This window comes from Lonchura striata, chromosome 1 (genome assembly GCF_046129695.1).
Source record: "Lonchura striata isolate bLonStr1 chromosome 1, bLonStr1.mat, whole genome shotgun sequence".
NCBI lineage: Eukaryota > Metazoa > Chordata > Aves > Passeriformes > Estrildidae > Lonchura > Lonchura striata.
The window spans coordinates 18343079-18360639 of NC_134603.1; positions in this window are offsets into that span (position 1 = coordinate 18343079).

The following is a 17561-nucleotide window of genomic DNA, read 5'->3' on the forward strand; positions in this document are numbered from 1 at the left end:
ATGGCAAGGTGACTTTGACTGTGCGATTCAAATCAGTATAGAGGAGACCAAATTGTTGTTAAGCTGAACTGAGCCATAGTTTGATTTGACTGGTTTTGGGGTTCAGGAGGTTGTCACTGCAGACACCCCAACTCCTTCTGCAATTGGAAGGTGAGCTAGAATAAATGAGCATGGGTTTTGGTCCCAAAATTGGAAGAAGAACTCTAATTCTTGCTGTGGATGGTGAATGTGGTCCCTGGGGTGAGGTAAATCATGGCTAAAACTCTAAGGTAGAAACACTGAATATTTCAGATGCTTTTTCTGTCTGTGACTATCTGTGAATACTGTATATGATGTGATGGCTAATGATTAAATTGTGCCTGGGTGTGCCCTCTGGCAATGAGGCAGTTCCACCTGCACCATCAAATTCTGGGGGTGATATCCAGCCTGTGACATCTCCTGCATCAGCTGAAGGGGCCCTCCAATATTTTCTGAGGCAGGGAGAGCCCTGGCTACAGCCTATTTCACTTGCATAGAGATATGTGTAGACACAGCACACAAAACTGCAGTGTGGTTCCCTTTGCAGGTGACAGTGGTGTGCACACAGCACTCAGTGCTGGGCAGCCAAACCGTTCTTGCTCACCAGTCAGATCCCTCGTAGACATAGCTGGGATCAGGGCAAAGGAAGGCAGGACTTAAGGCAGCATCACATCAGGACTCACACTGCAATCTGGGTGCCCTCACATTTTGTCTAAGCCAACCAGTGCAATACGATTAAGGGATGTAAGGTATCATTTCAGAATGTGAGTTTAAGAAGACATGGGGCCAGCCAAGAAGCAGCAGAGAGGAGAAGCATCACCCCTTCTGTTCCATCCTCAGTCCTAAGCCCTGTGTCTCTGTGGGACCCAAAGCAGCAACACTCTGTGTCTGGGGAAATGAAGCCGTGGCAGAAGGCAGGCTCAAGCTGCAGCAGGAAGGTGTCCATGCTGAAACTGTCAGGCAGCACTCACCCAGGCAACGTCGGGTCACGCTGCGGGGCCAAGGACTCGTCCCAGCAGGCAGGAGTCCGGGCCATGGAAAGGACCTGCTGCCTGCCCTTGGGCTTTGGTTTATCAATGTGCTGTGAGGATGGGAGTGCAAGGCACTGCTTTACAGCCCTGCAACCCTCCTGCCTCTGCACCCTGAGCCTCTTGCAAATCCAGCCCAGAGAAGAGAAAATTATCATCTCTACATTTATAAGGAAGTCAACCAAATGTCTTCAAATGTTTAGTGCACTTCAGCTTGTCTTTGTCAGTTGTGTAGTGCTGGCACAACACTACATGGTTTTAAAAAATAAACCCTATCCAATTAGTCTTCTTACATTTATTAAGGCCGTTTTCTGAATAAATAAATTTCCATTTTAAGCATGACAAAATGCCAGATTTTGGGTGAAAAACTTTAAATGAATCAAGTACCTTGGAAAACTAAGTGATGATTTTTTTTTTAATCTTTGGGAGCAAAAACAACTAAAACCTTTTTCTCTCCTGTTGTAAGCCAAAGTTCAAATATTGGAGCAAGGTCACTTTTAAACAGACACATTCCACCCAATCATTGTTTAGGTGAAACAAAATGTGAAAGTCTTTGTAGATTTATGCAGTAGCCACCAATGAAATTCTATTCGATATAAATCAAAGAAATTGGATCTATACAGATTGATGGGGATAGGGGTCAGGGAAGCATGCCCATTCCTCAGCAGTCAAAGTGACAGATTGTGTAGGTTTTCCACAAATCTGACATGGTTTCTTAATTAGAAACATAAAGGAAGCGGATATACAAATCCCACTGGTATCCGGTGGAAATGAGAGGAGAATGCCAAATGATAAACCAATATTTATAGGGGATTGTTTCCAAGAATTTATTACATTGTTTTTCCATTTAATTACCTTGAACTGATCCTATAGAAATACTATTAAAAATATAAATGTACTCTTCTTTTAAAAAAGTACCAAAGTCCAGTTTAAAATGAGCTAATAAGTCTAAATATGCTTGAGATCTGCTGTGAATTCCCAAGGTTTAGCCTGCTCACAGCATAATCACCTTAGCTGACATCTCTCAATGGAAAAGTCTAAGCTTTATAGGGCACTGGGAAAGACGATCTCATATATTATTCCAAAATTTACAAATCTCTAGGGAAACTGGTTCCATTTTTAGCAAAAAAAAAAAAAAAAAAATCATACATATTGTATGATTTGTGATTCATTATTTGCATTGAAGAAACTAATTGTAATTGCAAAAGAAGGAAGCAAACAGCAAGAAATCCATTTGCCACAAAAAATCACCTTTTGTTAAAGTAACTTTTCATAAAAAAATTTTTTTGGGGTAGACTGACTCTAGATTTTTTTTCCTAACAGCATTCAGAATTAAACAAGAGAAAATATGTACCATTTCCTCTCAGTCATATCTTTGAACCAGATTCTGTTTTGATTTTAGCTTTGAAACAGACATCTTGGGAAATTGCTGGAATCAACACCTATTTTGAGATCAGAAATAGTAGTCAAGTGCTTCTATTCCAGACCAACAAAAGTATAACAGTATATGCAAAACCAGACAAACACAGTGAGGCAGCAGAAGATAGGGTATATTTCCTTCAGAATGAAATAGGGTCTGGTATTTTTCCAAGTAGTGTTATTTTTAAAAAATACTTTGTGCTACAATAACACCTTAGAGTTTATTCCCAGACCTGTCTGATTTAAATATTGTATCAACCGTCTTCTAGAAGAATTTAAACCCAAATGCAGAAAAAAAACATTGAGATTCATATGTCCTATTAAAATTATAGCTCTGACAAACTTAAACATATTTGAAAACCTCATTTTTTCAACCAAATCTAAAGCCAAAGGCAATGGTTTGATATAGATTGGCAAGACAGTATAACTATGAGGTATGGATAGTCAGTGACATTTCACATTCCTCTAGTTTTCCATAGGTAGCAGGTAAAACAAATATGTGCATATGGCTGTAAGGAATGGGGCTGTGGATAGAGCCCTGCCCGTGCTGCAGTACAGCCAGGGAAGGAGCTTGGCTGTGTCTGGCTGAAAACCACTCACAGGGGTAATGGAAGGTGGAGTTGATCCATTGTTTAACTGAACAATGGGCAGCATGAAGATTAAGTTTGGAAAGGTTTTATGAACTGAGAGAAAGGAGCTTATTTTTGAAATTATAAATAGGGACCAGGGAAGGATTACAGAGAGAAGTGGCACAGTCAAAGCAACAGGGCTGAAGGATGACCCATGCAGCAATATGCTGATGGAAGCAACAAGCAAGACTGCATTCATCATACCTACAAAAAGTATGCAGATATCAAGACATGAGGTGGTGAAAGCTACAGGGTGAGTTTTAGCCATGCAGTTAGAGAGGACCAGCCATGTCTTAGAGAGGCTAGACATCTTCAACCTTTCTTTCTCTCTGAAAATTCAGTCTTCTTCCCAGGAGTGAAAACTCTGAAAGATGTGGGGAGGTGATGTGTCAGTTAGAAGGGTGACAGCTGTGAGGTGCTGCTGTCTGCAGAAGTGATGACAGAAGGGAGACTCAGAGCCTGGCAGGCTGCTTTGCGGTATAAAGGGGGCAAGATATCTCAGCTAAATACAGTCTCAATGAACAGAATCAGGTTTCAACCAGAGGACAATTTTTTTGTCCCCAATGTACACGTATCTGTTGCTTATTTTATTGCATACAATGTGCCAGGGTGTGTTTTGACTTTGCACAGCACAGCTCATGTCACACAGCTGTACCCTACCCCTCTCCCCTCCAAGAGGGTGCTCTAATCTCTTCTGGCTTTTGGAACAGTTCCTTGGCTGCCCTGTTCACCAGACTGTTGGGGATGTCCTTTCTGTGGACATACTTCCATGGAGAAACAATGGTTGTCACAGCCCAAATCTGGCTAGAAAATGTGCCACCAGTTACACTGCATGACTGTGCAGCAGCGTTGTGTCTTGTTTAGTTTACTAGGAGTTGTTCAGACTAATTCAGTTTTCCAGACTAATATTACTCTGCTAGAGCCAATCTGAAAGCAACCCTACTGCTGGGGAGAGTGGACAGGGTGGAAGGAAACATGTAGAGGGGGAAGTTTGCAGAAGAAACCTGCTGAACAAATCCCGAGATTAACTAACCCACATAATCTCAAGAAAAGGTTCCCCCATGGTATATGTACTCCTAGCTGGGAAAATTTTACAAGAGCCAAGTTTCTGCATTAACCTGTGGGCCTGGCTTTCCACCCACTGCAGGCTGGGAGGTTGACCACATCCTTTTAACCTGTCCTATAGCATGTCGTGCATATTAATCAATCAGTACTAGGGAGACATGTGCAAGCCCATCACCCATCTCACCATTAGGACAAATTAGGGCTGGCTTGTTCTGCAAAGCTGTCTGCTCATTGCATGGGTTCCACCTTAAAGCTCCCCTGATGATTAGTATTTATTATCTGCACCACAGTGCAGCCTGTGCACCCCGAGCCTCAGCATATGAGGTGCTAGATACAAAACCAGCACGGAAAGATGTTCCCATGCTCCAATGAGCTTATTCCGATCTGGCTGCTTAGCAATATTGAAATGTTTTGTTGAATATTAAGATTGAATAAGCAGACAAGGTATGTGGCATGTACTCAAATATTTTTTAATGAAAATTTCTGACCCAAATGACCTTTGAAAGGTAGAAGCTGTCATTCCAAGAAATACATAGGGACATGTGTCATCTTTTACGGCGCAGAATCTGACACGCTTTCAAAACGCTGGCACCAAAAGGGAGACTTGGGGACAATTTTTGGCATAAACGTTAAGGAAAAGTGCCTAAACACTGGAAGAAACAGAAAAGCTCACACCTTTTTAAGAATTTAAACTAATCTATGGTGCTTCAGGGTATTTTTCTCTAGAATAAGTATTTTGTCTTCTCTGGTGCTATACAGTACATACAGCAGGGAATACCACTTTTGAGAAGCAAAATAAGCCTCATGACACAAATCCTGCTCACTGCACTCAAGCAAACATTCTTCATATTGAATCCAATATGACAACTTATGAAAAGTAGAGGAGAGAATTTGGTCCATTATGTGGCTATCAGATTTAAATTACACCAATAACTGAGACACATGGGGTATCAGTGACAGGAATACGGGACCCAGAGTGTATGATTACTCAATTACTTCAATGTCTGTTGGATGCTTAAAGGCTAAAACAATTTTGGGTTCCTTCCAGTCAGTGCATATCACTGTCAGCTCTTCAGACAGTTTACCTTTCCCAAGAAGCTTTTGCTTACCTTATCACCTTCCCAGATCTGCTGCCTGCATTCTCCAATTACTGCACTTAACTGCAAGCCACGTTACATATACTTTACACTTCATCTTTATCTGTTCCATTTTGGTGATGTGATATTAGGCAAACATCTTAAACTTACAGCACTGGGCTTTAAGTCACTGACATCTTAGATTTATTTTTCCCAAAGCTTTCACTTTTAGCAGGAGCTCAAATGGAACACCGAGAAAGTGGAGCAGGGAGCTTGTAGCCACAAATGTGAATGCAGTCTGGGAAATTAATGTATTCTTAAAGTGCAAGGCAAAAAGAGGTAAAAATCTTCAGTAGTCTGTAATTCTGACTCATGAAGGAGATTACAAAATTTAAAGTTGAAAAGAAGTTAAAACATAATATGAATCAAAAAGGAGAAACATGAGAAGCAAGGGGTCTAATTGATATAGGTTATAAGAAACCTATAAAAGATAATATAATAGGTGGAAATATTTCATATTACTGTTGTTATTTCTATTTTAAAATAGTGAAGGAAAGAAGCTGTTCACAGAGTGAGTACCTGCAGTACTGTTACTTGAAATGTAATGATCAGGGTAATAACAGCCAAGACATAGATTATTTATAAAAGGAAGGTGCTTAATACTTAATATCAAAATCAATGTGTTTGTTTATTCTAGTTTGTCCCATGGGTCTTGCTTATGTGTGCTGATAAAAAATTAATTTAATAACCAAGTGGATGCTGTTTCCATCAATTACACATTTTGAGCATCAGTCATCACTTGTTACAAATTCTCACTAATATTTTTATTAGTTTGTTGTTTCTCTGAACTCTTTCCTGATCCAAAACTAAATGAAGAGTTGTGTAAGACAAAAAAAATCATCAAAGACAAATGGGATACATTTATCACAGTCAATATATGCAAAAAAATCATACAAATAAAGGAAAATACTAAGAAAATCAGCAATTACTAAAATTAATCAAACTATTAATCTTTCTAATTTTTTTCATATTAAAATATGGTTGTAATATAACATAGTAACCAATACATTGAAAATACTGTCTAAAGAAAGTGGGGCTCTCCACACAACTTCATATTTCTTATCCTTATGCTTCCAGGGCAAGAGCTGAGGCTTACAAAGCACAAAATCCCACAGCAGTGGGCTAGAAACCTAAATAGCTCTTCACAGTTAGGCTACAGGCAGAACCAAGGCTCTGAAAGAAACTTTACAGGCACTGAAGGCCCTGATTTAAAACCAACTTTGGGTTACTGACATCCTCAGGAAAGCACTTCAGCATTCATTTGATTATAAGCTAATGCTTAAACAGGGCTGACTCAAAAATATGAGAAAATTTCTTTCTTGAGAGGATTTCAACCTGCTGATTGCTTAGCAGGTTGAGAGAGAAACCTGCTGGTTGCTTAGCAGGTCTGTAAGTCATGTTTTTTAAATATGATTTAAGTTCAAATCATACACATACCCCACCAATGAGTCCATAAAACATAATCATACAGATTCATGGACTGCCTTTCTCAATAAGGCCATATGAACACACTCCATTATTTAAAATTTAAAAAAAAAACCCTCCTTAGGTAATTATATTAATCATTGATTTGAGTTTTGCATAATTCAGAGCTAGTAACCCAAAACCTGTCTCAAATTAGAAAAAAAAATTATATGGTAGTAGTTATTGTTAAGGTAAAATTCTTGTGCTTGAACTATATATCTGGTAGTGTTTCAGATAATTAAACTGAGCTTTAAGTAATATGAAAGGGTAGTTATGGTCAGTTTTTATCTTCTAGCACTGCAGGGCTGTTGAGACTTGAAAATTATATGCAGGCAGGTTTGGAATGGATCCAAGGTAGACCACACTGGACTAAGTAACATCTGGTGTATATGGCTTAGGTTTTTCAGAAGTGTGTCTGGACAGCTGTAAAATAGAAATTACATACATCTCTGACTAAAGGCTACATGTAAAGCTGGCAGAGTTAACCATGTGTTACTTGGAAAGGCACTGCTCTCTTCTCAGAGCTGGGCACAACCATCCTGGAACATGTGCAAAGACATTCCAGTTATGCTGTGAAGAATTTATTTTACATCAAGTGAATGAGAAATATTGTAAAACTTTCATCTTTGACTAACATTTCTCCTACCTCTATTTCATGTTTAACAAGTTGAAAAGTAAACAAAATCAAGACACTTTTAAGAGCCTGGTCTAGCCTCAGGATGTTACCAACATGGACAACATGCAGATGACTTCAGAAACTGTCACTGTGGTATAAAGTGCTCCAGAAAGCACCTCAGCCATCCAGCGCCTTGGGTGCTACTGCAATGACACTGTGAAAGCAGGAAAGAGCATCTGACCTGGCATAAGCCTTAAAAGGTTTCTCCATTTAAAAAGAGGTAGAGGGAACCAAAATGATGCATCTAATAAATTAAGGAACTAACATGTTTAAGTACAAGTCAGGATTTTTTTTTTAAAGAAATGCTAAACAGCACAAAAACCCTAAAAATTTTTTTTATCATTTGACATGCAAATTTTTGTTGGAAAAGAAAGAAGATTTGGCCAGGAAAAAATGTAATTGATCTTTAGTGAAACAAGTAAGAGGCGGGAAAGAAATTGTATATCTAAAATCATAGTCTGTCTTTAAAGCAAGTTACATACTTAGGTCATTTTTACCATTCCCCAAGGAGAGCTGTTTGTTCCTGGGAGCAGCCACAAGATATATGAGGCTGTAAGGGATAGCCTAAACCTCAGCTTCCCAAGATAACTTCCACCTCCCAGTTCAATGTGCTGAAGCCTTAGAGCTCACAACCACATGGTTGGTTGAGTTAGTTTTTTAGTAGAAGCAGCTGAAATGCCGATTGATCCGATTTGCCTTGTCAGTGCCAGGATGGGGATGCTGGCTGCTTTGGAGTGACTGTAAGAGCAATGCTGGTCTTTGATGGATGGGCTCTCACTCCACCACATTCCAGTGTTTCAGCCACTTTGCTGCTGTGACTGGAGGTGTGAGCACAGCATGGGATTGGGCTCTTCAGGAGGGAGAGGTAGAGCAGTGTGGCTCACACAGAGGAGCTACTTCTTCAGTTGTAAGGAAATGAAAACAAGAATTTCCTCTATAGACCACCACAAAAAATATGCTTTTTCTTTATAATTAAGCTCATAGCTAACCCAAAGGCATGCCTGAGACAGTACGAATAATATACTGTTAAATATAAATAAATAATAAATATGTGAGCTGGTGGTGCCCATAGGGAGCTCCTGCTAAAAGCAAACCTCTCCCACTAAGTATTGGGTGCCCAGCAAAGTTCCAGTTGTGGAAACTAAGTCCAGTCAATACTTCAGTAAGATTGGGCCACAGACGTTCAACATGCCAAGCCATTGTTACTCTTTGAGCCTCTAAGATTTGTATCCTTTTTTTTCTTCTTTGTATGCAACACAACACATTTTTTCCAAAGGGATGTCTGAGTGCTGTCTCCTACTGCAGCCACCTCCCAGCATGATAAAACACTGGGCTGGGCAGGTTGGTCACACTCTGTCAGGGTGGCTGCAACACCAGCAAATTCAGCTGTCACTCCTGGCTGGATGGAAACCACTTTATGAAGGTTTGTGACCTGTTACTTTCACAGAGAGTCATACTGTAAAACTCCAAGAGACACCCAAGGACAAAGCACCTGCAAAATTCACTTACTCGAGAAATATTTTTTTTCATTTAACAGCATCTGAAACCATTAAGTAAGAAAATAATAGTGTTCCTGAAAGTGAAAAAAAAAAAAAGTCAAACCATTTTAGTTCCAAAGTCTGAAACATAATTCCTAGGCTATAAGTATTGCCAAATTTTATCCCTCAATTACATTTTTGCTCATTTTAAGTCTAAATCTAATGCAAACTGCAACTGAGATTTTATAGCATATCACCTCCATATTTAAAATTCTGTCACTAATTCCAATATGTCAGATTTCTTACAACAGGCAAAATGGACCTTTAAAAGCACTGGTTTCTATTAAAAAGGGCTTAAAGGGCCAAGGAACTCTTTACAATAGGAATGCTCATTGCAAAGGTAAAGCAGAGAGAAGTTAGAGTGCAAGAGTTAGAAATTGCATGATTTTGTCTTCAGAGCAGAAGGTTGCCTATACAAATATTTCACTGGCTAGCAAAACATTTCAAGTGACCAAGCTAAAGAATGAGAAAAATGTTACTACCAGAAATGACACCTGGTTACTGGTCCTGTGGAGCTGAAATGACAGCTGGGCAGAGCCCCCTTAGAACCATTATCTGTCTGAGAGATTAAGAAATGCAGAGAGGTGAAGGACTGAAAATATAAAAGAAAGGGCACAAAAAACTTTCTGTGCAACAGTGTAACTTCCAAGTTTTCTTCTCAAAACTCTGCCTTGCTTGAAGCCATGCTTCCACTTTATAAACTGTTTTGCAGTTATTTCAGTGTGGCAGATGTTAACACCACAGTCACACAGCAGTGGTACTGATATGTTGAGCTGCAGTTATTTGCTGGCATTTTACTTCTGCTTCATCACCTTGCAGTGTATGCTTATGCTGGTTACCCTAAATTCAGCTCAGATCAGAGTCTTTAAGCAGAGATAACATCCACCATGCTTCAGTTACTCACCTGCCTGTTTCTGCAGTTCCAGTGCCATAAAAATACTTCCCTCCAAGCTCCCTTGGCAATAGCTGCTGACCTGAGGGGGAAAATGATTCCCTCCTCTGTGCTCTCCAGATACACCATCTCAAAGAAGTAATTCTTTAAAATACTAACAGTTAGTATTTCACTACTTTTTCACTTTTACATGGACAATACTATTAATTGAATTGCAAAGTACTCTCAGCTTTTCTGCATCTGAAACTATTCTTTCTGATTTAAAATATGGGCAGCACATAAGAGGTCCAGCTGCAAACTGAAATTCAGACAAACTTCTAAGTAACACAGTGGCCAGGAATGGCTTCACACTGGCCTGTAATTCAATAACAGCTTGATCAATTTTCTATATACCTAGAAGGTCAAGAAAAAGGCTAACATACTTTTTATAATAAATTTTGGAAGTTTACCTACACCCACATCCCTGGGTGATCTGTAAGTGGAGTCACTCAGGAACTGTGTGATGCAGCTGTGGACTACTGAAGGGAAAACCAGCAGACCTCTGCAGCATAGGTCCAAGGCTGTCTGAACCTACTCATTCACTGGAACTTGCCTCACATCCATGCTGGGTGGACACAAGCTAGGAGGCAACTTTTTTACTTTTGTGACTGAATGCCAGGAGCAAAGCCCTGTGTAGTGTGGGTCTAAGCACACACCAGCCTGTGCCCACCACACACGGAAAAAATGTCAGGCAGGCACCTGTCCCATGCTGCCAGGATCCTTCCTTTGTATGGAAAAACCATGCAGCAGGTGACACAAGGAGAACCCAGCAACATCTCAGACTGACTTTTGCAGAAATACCCTCCTTATAATTTAAGCTTGCTATTCAATTTCTGCTAAAGCAATATTCCCAATAAAAAAAGCAGAGGAAAGGAGGATGAAGGTAATACAACACCACAAATAATGCATTGTAAAAGCTTATGGTTGCAGCAATATCTATACAATATTCACAAAGAGGTGGCGAAGCTTAGCCCAAATTCAGCCCAAAAAGCATTAGACCTGTGCTACACTCCTGCTGAACCCCTCCAGTTCCCAGTGAATCCTCTGAGATACCACAAGCACAGAGAAACATCCCTAGCCCAGCGTGCTATTCCAGGCCACCACATGTTCCATGTACTCTGACAGGACCTCAAGGAGACATTCCCCATTGGGTTTGAATGTACAGAAGCCTGGCAGGCAAAAATATCCTGAGTCTACACTTCACAAATGCATGTGGGATTTGTCCTCCAGACAAAAATCTTCTGTATGGCCTGGCTCTGGGGAGAGCTCTCTCTCACAATGAACAGGCACAGCAAGTTTGGATATACTTTACCTCATCAGGTAGATGGTTTATCAGGACTTAAGCCTGACTATACCTCATAAACATGTCCTTTAAAGAGTAACTCATAAATTAGAAACAACACATCCTGCAAAGGAGAAAGTGAGGCTTACAGTTAACTTATTTATTCCTATCTAACATACTACAGACATCCTAATTTTTTCAACATTACATGTTTTGAACCTTTTCAGTGAAGTGAAGGTTTCTCGTTTCAGCCTAACTGCTGTTAATCTGTTCCAAATGTTAACATTGCAAATAAGGTCTGGTTACCATCTCTGCCCCAAGTCGATAATAGGAACAGAGCTGATCAGCATCTGGTTTAGTTCAGAGTACAACTTGCTGCCTAATGCTGCAGAATTTGGGTTGGAAGATTGTTGCATTTCATGAACACCACAAAAAAATTAACTAACAACACTCACATACAGTCATGTGTCATTATTTATTGCTCTATAGGCTTGCTAAAGATGGAATATCACATTACCAATTTTGGCAAATCTCAGCACACATAAACAGGCCAAAACCTCTTAACATAAATTTTACCAGAGCTGCCTAATAACAATTAAAAAAAAAAAAATTAGTCACTTACTTTTCAGACTTGTGATGGAAAAATAGTTTAAAAATAAGAGAAAATTTTTGATCAGTTCTTTATCTTATCATGTACTTTAAACACTTGACTTGTCATGTGTCCCATTCATTCCAAGGTATTTGGCAATGCAGCACCTTCAATACAGAGAAACCTAAGAAACCTAAGATTATAAATGAAAATGGTCTAACATTATTTACAAAATATAAAGTAGTATTTTAATTGACTATAATATTTGACCTAAAACTCACAGCATCAAGTTCACATTCAGATCAAAATAAAAACTTCTGCTGAGTTAAAACTTTTGCTCAGAGCTCATCAAACTCTCAATATACAGAATAATTAATTTCAGGATGGGCTGTGACCCCAGTAACATTCAGAATTACTTCTAATTTTTTTATTCAAGACCTTTTCATACTTTATTCCACATCCCTTTACTGTGTGATCTATCATTTTGCACTTGATCATATAAAAATTCTGCATACAACATATTTCAAATATATTTCTCTTGATAATCTAAATAGCAGATTATCTTTTATATAGTCAGTGAAGACTACAGGATCAAAAGCTCTCGACAACTATAGAAAATAAAGCATGGATAAATAATAAAACTTGTAGGTTAGCAAGACATGCTAATTTATATTCCACAACTACTCATATTGAAGTTCAGTTTGAGCAGAAAAACTAATAACCACCTCAACTATTAAAAGACCATTTTTAAAAATGAATGCATAGAATGCTTAAAACATCTGGAGCCGGTATAAAATGTACATGAATTCTGCCAAATTTACCCTACACTCTCCTGTCACTCGAAGCACTGACTGGAATGACCCACATGACATAAATTTCTTGTTACCTGTGAGAAATTACTTCTTTGCCCAGACAGATTTAGCTTGTTGATCAGCCAACTAGTTTGTGAAGTTAAGCAGGATAAAACTGATAAGCACTGTATTAATTGCATAGTAACACCTATGAGCAGTGATTTTTTTTTTTTTTGTGGGAGCAAAATATTTCATTTATTATATTTTGCATTTGAGAAATCTGAAGGAGAAAAACCCTAAATTACTGAATTGAACCAGGTTGCAGAGCCAAGTCAGTAACAAAACTCAGGAAGTGGGAGGTTGCTTCAAGCTTGTTACAGAACTCTACCATTACCCACAAGATTTTTGTCATTAAAAAATATTAACTCCCATTGCACAAGGGAAAAATAACTAATCAAAGATAATTTCCAGTGAAGTTACCTATTTTCTGCATACAGATTTCATCAGAGGTATTTTAAACTGCCTGGGGAGGGGAAAAAGGAATAACCCCACAGGCTGAATGACTTGAGAGAAAAGACATTACTAATGTAACAAAGAACAGCATTTACACGTGTCTTTTGTAGAAGATTAGGATAATAAAGGAAATTTATCTACACAACCCTGCTAAAATCATATTAAAAATGAAAACCCACCATACTTAAGCAGGTAAGAAAAATGAAGTTATGTTTTAAGATGTCTTTGCAATGGTATGCACCTTTCTTGCCAGCACCAGTTACGTCACTTAAGGACTGAGCCAAGAAATGTGCTAAGTTAAACTTAAAGATTTGAAGATGCATCTGTATGTCTGAAAGATAATTTACTTTATTCAAGCTCAGATAACCTTTCAGTAGTTTGCTGATACACAAAGTTCAGCATGAAAGAAAGGCAAAGTTTGTCTTTTCAAGCTGCCAAGAGAAGCTGTCTCATACTGAGTTCTCCCTTTTTTCCAACCCTCTCTAGGCCAGAGACTTGACTTCACACATGATGGATAGGTCACTTGCTGGGAATACAAGAAACACAAGTTCAAAGTCTCTTGTAATCAGGTAGACAGTATAAACCCTCACCTCCTACCACACAGGGAAATGACTCAGTCAGTAAGTTACTGGTAATCCAGTGTGGAGTAAACCTTGTGGGTGCAGTTTTTTCAGTGGTGAAAAGGTTTCTGTTGGCTTTTTCTTTTTTTTTTTTTTTTTTTTTTTCTGTTATGGAACAAAAGCAGCAGTCAAACCTCAATTTTTTTGTAAAATGAAATTCTTGCATGCTAGCCAGTCCTCAGTGGTATAACTTCCCATCTATTTAGTCTTCTTCCTTCAGGGTGTTTGTTCTCACCTTCCTCCTACTCCCATGGAGGCACTGAAATGCTGGTCCCACAGATTTCTTCTCTGGGGTATCACTTATCACTGGGGTAGCAATAGCAGACAGACATCCTTCTGACACTTTTGATTTCTCTGGCTCATATACCTGAAATGATCAGAGGTAAGTGAACACAGCCAATACATGGCAGTCTCCTGGTATTTCTTGTTCACTGTCACAGAACACACTCTCAGGTCTCACCCACCACTGAAAAGAAAAACAGGGCAAAACAACAGACAAGCCACCCAGACATCATCTCTCCATCCTCATATGTGTCACAGCTGGCCACAGCACATGGACAGGAACCTGCCCCAAAGAACCACCACAAAAGATGTGACTGGTGGGAGGCAACAGGCAAGAGACTTTGTGTCTCCATGGACATGGAGACACAAAGAAAAAGGACTAGGGCTTCTCCAGAACTCAGCAGTGCACAAACTTTGTAACACCTTCCATACTAAAAGCAGACCTCTAACCTCACTAACATTTATTGCATTAATTTTGTTTAAAATATTGATCTTAACTGCTTTAGTCAGCAATCACTTTCATTGCTTTCTTTCTCCACTTTAGGTGCAGATGGCTGTATTTGAAATGTTATTCGTCAACTGCTTACAAACACAGAGCCAGGGTATTCAGACAACTATCTGTTCTGCTTCCACTTAGGAGTCTGGCAAATGAAGGACACTAAATAAATTAAAAAGAAAAAAAAAAATGGTGCCTAAATTTAAGAATAAAATCCATGTCTAAGCACTTAAGCACTTAAATATGTGGTCTGATTTAAAAAAAAAAAAAATTGGAATCAAGAAAGTGCCAGCAAGGCCAACTGGGAAGTGATGACTTGGAGAATTCCATCCCTAATTTTGTTGTCTAAATATGAATCCAGGAATAGGGCCCAGGATCTCATTTTGACCAAGATATTTGTATGTATGCTGCCTAGAGCTGGAAGGAATAAATTGGATCACCGATCTCCTCTGAACAGGGAAATCACTGGAATTTTTTTAAAAAGCACTTTCATGTTATTACATTCAGAAGATTGAATACGATGGGCATTGAAAAGACACAAGAAAGTTTGTTCTCATTCTCACCACAGATGTAGGAGCAGAGTACCAGGCCCTACTACCTCGGCACAGGAGACCCAGGTGTTATCAACCCAGAACTAGCATAAGACACTGCTCCTTGCACCGACTCCAGCCACCCACCAGCCTGTCAGGCTCGTACCCCCAAAATTCACTGTTATATAGTTAGCTGAAACACCAAACTTCCTTTTTCTTCAGCAAACTTCACACTACAAAAAAGGGTCTAAAGAAAATAAGATATAAGTCTCTTGCTAGGCTTCTCCATCCAATTCCAATGATGGTATCATGTATTGATTTGCTCTCAAAGATACTCTCAAATGAGCACATCTACATCTCCACTGAGAAGATGGTTTGGTTTGCATGTGGAAAAGCCTTGATTTTCTTTGAAACTACTCTAATAGTTGTAGCTGTTTCTTTCATATGGCTATCAGGCTCAGAATTACCTGAATATGGGAGTTTCCCAAGAGGAGCAAATTATCTGTATTAGCAAAGGCTCCTTTCTAAGTCTGGGTGGTGCCTACACTTAACCAAATCAAATTTTACTTAAAAGCTTTTTAGAGCTTTTGGCTCCATGTGGACATAACATTTCTGGGAAGTTTTGATCAAAAAGCTTGGCATGACTACAATTACAATATTGTTACAAGCACTAAATGGTATTGATATGTTTAAAACAGAAATTCTGTGTTCATTTTATATACAATTTACCTCAATTGCATAAATACCTGAGTATTTGTAGATTAATCAGTTTTCATCCTCTCCTTGAATCTTTCAAATATTCACGCTTACAATAAAACCTAATAATAGCCAAGCAGCCCATAGAATAATCATTTAATTAAAAAAAGGAGTAGCAACACTGATTTCAGAATTGGACAGCAGCTATTGACTTTTAATAGATCTATTAATATAATTTTATAGTTTTCATTCTTGATTATAACTTAAACAGAATAAACTACAACAGTTGTCCAGGGAAAGAGATATAGTTCTACTGGGTAGTTTTCGTATACTGCTGCCCACTTCGTGATCTATCCCCATTTACATGGTTTTCAATGTTTAAATGAAACAAACATTCTCAGATGGGCAGTGACAGCTATGAGTGTCGTAACTGTATTTAATGGAATAAAAAACACAAACTAACTTGTCAGACACACCACGGTGTCAAGCTCAATTACCAAAATAAACAGAGGCAATGGTTAATTTTACTTGCTGCTCACTTGAGACTGCTTCACTGTTGATTTTTGCAGTCTCTTCCTGGGAGGATTACATCTGCCTGGTTTAAAGTTTCACTTCCAAACATCATGTCCAAAACCTAAAAGCTTGCTACAGAAAAAAAAAAAAAAAAAAAAAAAAAAAAAAAAAAAAAAAAGTATAAATTTGGGAAAAGATCCTTCCTTCTCCAGGGAAAATTAGCCTGGATCCTTAGAGGAATGTTATTTAAACAAGCCCCATCTATGAGACAAGAAGTGCAAACAGGTTGTAGCCTGCCATGATGGAAGGCCACCAGAAACTTCCCATGTGAGCAGGCACAATAAATGTGTCTTTCTCCACTGCCTTGAAGTAGATGCCTACATGCCACCCAAATGTCATGAGGAACCATAAGATCAAGTTCACATTGAGAGCAGTTAAAATACACAAGGATGATGAGAGAAACATTTTTTCACCACATTATTTTTTTTTTTTTATTTTAAACACAAGCTAGCATCTATCATTATTTTGGCAATGCAAAAGTGCAGCAGATGTTGTCACCTACTGCAGGGCAGAGAGCTAGTGGATCTCTGCTTACTCACTCAAGCTGAAAAGGTGGCTCATCCTCCCTCCAGCCATTCCTTTGACTTGGATAAAGAAAGAGCCTCCCATCTGGAACTGTTTTCCTGAAGTGATTCACCCCATGCTGTTTCACACACTTGCACAAAAAGACCCAGTGACTGTGAGACCCAAACTGCAGTCTCATCACCATAACAGATCTTGCTACTTCCAGGTCATTCAGCAGAGATCACATCCAAACTCAGACACACTTTGACAAGTACCCACAAAGGGTTTGACCAGACTCAGTCCAAGGCAAAAGCTCACATGCTGACCTTTAGGCGTGCACTGGTCACTCAGTGCACTGAAGCCAATAGTGTGCAAAACCTTCACAGAGGCAGGATCACTCCAGCAACTGATCCGTCTGTACCTTCACCTCTACAGTCCCAAAGCAAAATCAGAGCTTCTGCAAGATTCTCCAGCTGTGGAAATGCCAATGGGAGAAATGAAAAGCAGAGGACAGAACAGTCCTTAGCAGGAGCAAGATGTGGGGAGACTTAGGGACTCCAGGCAAAGTGCAGCCCTAGGGGCAGCTGGGCAGAGCTCAGGCGCTGTGCTGGGTCTGTGAGCACATGGCCCTGAGCACCAGCTCTGCAGGCTCTGGGCTGTGCCAGGCCAGCCTCGTTTAGTCCTTTGCACCATGACTGCTGAGCTCCGGGATCCCGAGTGCAGATAAATGGCACGTTCTTTGCAACATGCCAGTGGAAACCCTACTTTAGCATTGGGTTGA